Source organism: Chaetodon trifascialis, chromosome 23 (genome assembly GCF_039877785.1).
Source record: "Chaetodon trifascialis isolate fChaTrf1 chromosome 23, fChaTrf1.hap1, whole genome shotgun sequence".
Taxonomy (NCBI): domain Eukaryota; kingdom Metazoa; phylum Chordata; class Actinopteri; order Chaetodontiformes; family Chaetodontidae; genus Chaetodon; species Chaetodon trifascialis.
This window is the reverse complement of record NC_092078.1, coordinates 17100213-17103015: the sequence shown is the minus strand read 5'-3', so window position 1 is coordinate 17103015 and position 2803 is coordinate 17100213. Positions and strand designations below refer to the sequence as shown.

Sequence of the window (2803 nt, the reverse complement as noted above, 5' to 3'; positions counted from 1 at the left end):
TTAAAAGACAACCTGGACAGCCATCATTGTCCTTACTGGCCCCTCCATCAAACACCAACCATAGCAGCAGGAAGACGCACTCCAGCGAATGAACATCAGATCTTTAATGCAAAATTCAACGTTTGGGAAGAATGATTATTGCTGTCACCAACAAGGCATACAAAGCTTGATATGACACAGCATCAGTTCCAGTTGCCTCCTGAGTCTATCTGGTGGAAGCATAAATAACATTTGACTCCAGCTCTCTTCTTTTTGCTTTCGGTTGAAACGTCACGGCTGCATAGTTCAGCTCATCAGAGCCCATGTTCTGTAAAAAGAGTATTTTCAGGTTGAATGTGATGAACTGACATGATGATTAATTATTGTGGTCTGACTGTTTGACATTTGAGGCCAATGCTAATAAAGATTTTTTTGAATTTTTTGTTACTTAGCTGCTCATATATACTCAATGCAAATAAATACATCCTGTATACATCCATATATTTAAATACACCAACATTTCAGGGGCTAGCTAATATTAGCCAATACAGTACACCACTGGCTGTTTGTCATGGGACTGACCTCTCGCTGCTCTGGACTCTGTTCTTCTTCACCAGCTAAGTGACAAAAACAAAACATCTGGTCAGTTCATTGATCACTGTCTCTGGTAAAACAAGAGTTTTTAACTTTAAGAGCATTTCCACCAACAGCAAAACCAAATGTAAGATAGACACCAAAGCTGTGAGAAAGTACCGTTCTGAAGTTTCCTGCTTTTAACTACCAGAATAACGATGACCATGACAAGGAAAACAGTCAGAGCACCCAGGATCACACTCATCAGCTTTGATATTCCCTCCGAGTCGTCTACGAGAAAGATCACTCAGTTAGACTCTTTTTCCCTTCAGAGACTTGATGTCTGAAGTCTAATGGACAAGACTGAATTTAGCTCAACTGTTTCGCCTTCAAACATCTGATGATCTGCATAATGAAAGAAGAACAGAAGAATCTTACTTTCACACTTGCTGCGCACGTTGTCATGGCTGCCTTTTTAAGAAATGAAGACACATTTAGCCTCAAGCTGATTTTTTTTTAACAGATTTACATCAAAATTCTAAAAGCCTAAAAGTTTCATTGTTTTAAGACGTAAATTTTAAAAAATATTTGAGAATCAAAAGACAAAAAATAATCTTACCCTTAATGTTTAAATATATGACACTGAACATTGGACGTCCATCAAAGTAAAATCCACAGAAATACAGTCCGGAGTCAGATAAATCCACTTGTTTGATGTGGAGAAAGACAGTGGACATGTTGGATCTCATTTCAAATTTTCCACGTTGGTATCAATGGCACAATTCGGCATCACTTTGCCAATTGAACATAACAAGGACACAACTGATCTCGGTTCTGTTCACCAGTCTGAACCAGAACGTCACAGCATCATATTTGGAAATGTTGGAGCACATCAGCGTGACATCTTCACCAGGCTGAGCCTCCACAGTCTGAGACTCAGAAACTGAGACAGAGATCCAGTCTGAAACAACCAGATGACAAGAGGCTTCCTAATTATAAAGCCACAACAACACCTCTTAATAAACGTTCACAAGTCAATAAGAAGCAGATTGGCAATTAGGGCAGGTCGAACATCTGATAATAAAATTAGCAATACAGTTGCTAATGATTAAGTCAATGGCAATACTTACTGAGGCTGCAGAGAATGAACGCTGCTGTGAAGGTGAAGTTCATCATTGTGCGAATGACAAATCAGAGTGTGCTCTAGGAAGGCTGCTCTCTATACAAAGAGGTGGGCTGTTTTTTGTTTTTGTGCTTATGTTCCTCAAACTGTCCACAAGCTTTCTTTCAGCAAAATGAGCAAAGATGTAGGCTCAAGGACAAACTTATTTTAGTCAGAAAATTATATAGTCACAATAATCTTCACAGCAAAGTACACACAATGCTATGAACAAAGATATATGGAAGAAGAAAAGGATCCACATACGTTGACCTCATAAGAGAGCTGAGAGATGGCTTCCAGTGTTTGACTGAAGAACAAACTGCAGTCTAGATGGAGGATATTACTTGCCATCGATGGGAATATGTGCTGTAGTTAAGCCAGGATGAAACTACAGCTGCCAAACACCGTGACTGTGATTTAACAAGGAACCTACAGTGTCCCATTCCTGTGTCATGCTTTATTAGTGGATGCTGATCTTTATGAACACTGTGCTTCAGGGGAATGTGGTGACCTGGATGCTCCTGGAAACATTTGTGACTGACTCTTCCTTGATTACAGCAACTATGACATTGTTGAAAGCAGCCTGCATGTTTAGGGTCTGTGTTTGCCATGGATGGATGAACCTGGCCCACTGTGATGTTTGGTATCAGCTGACATCAAGGTGTCGATATACTGACGTAAGTGGCCACAGGAGGTACCCTGACATGCTGTGTCTTCTGATGTGATGACTGCAACAGATCAGTGTGACATTTATTGTTGGTGGCTTTTTAAGCAGCATTGTTTTTGCTGCACCTTCTCTTTTTTTGATATGTGTGGTTATGGCCGGTCTTCCTGTGGTTGCAGGTTACTTTTCTACATTTACACAAATATAGCAACTTTCTCCCTTTGTGAGCAAGACCAGGCCAGTGTTCACTTTTATTTTTTAGACTGACATATTTGACTTTATGTTATGACCCATAAGAAGGGACAAACATATTTATAAATGACACAGGAAACAAAGTTAAGGGTTTAAACTTTCAATTTATTTTTTGTTGTTTTCATTAAGTTGGATGTTCACAACTCTTGTTGAAAGAGGAGCAAAAAACCCTT

General features: G+C 39.5%; 1 pseudogene; it reads right to left on the bottom strand.

Moving 5' to 3' along the window:
- Positions 1–205: 205 nt before the first annotated feature.
- On the bottom strand, positions 206–1728 carry LOC139351834 (uncharacterized; annotated as a pseudogene).
- Between the last annotated feature and the right edge of the window lie 1075 nt (positions 1729–2803).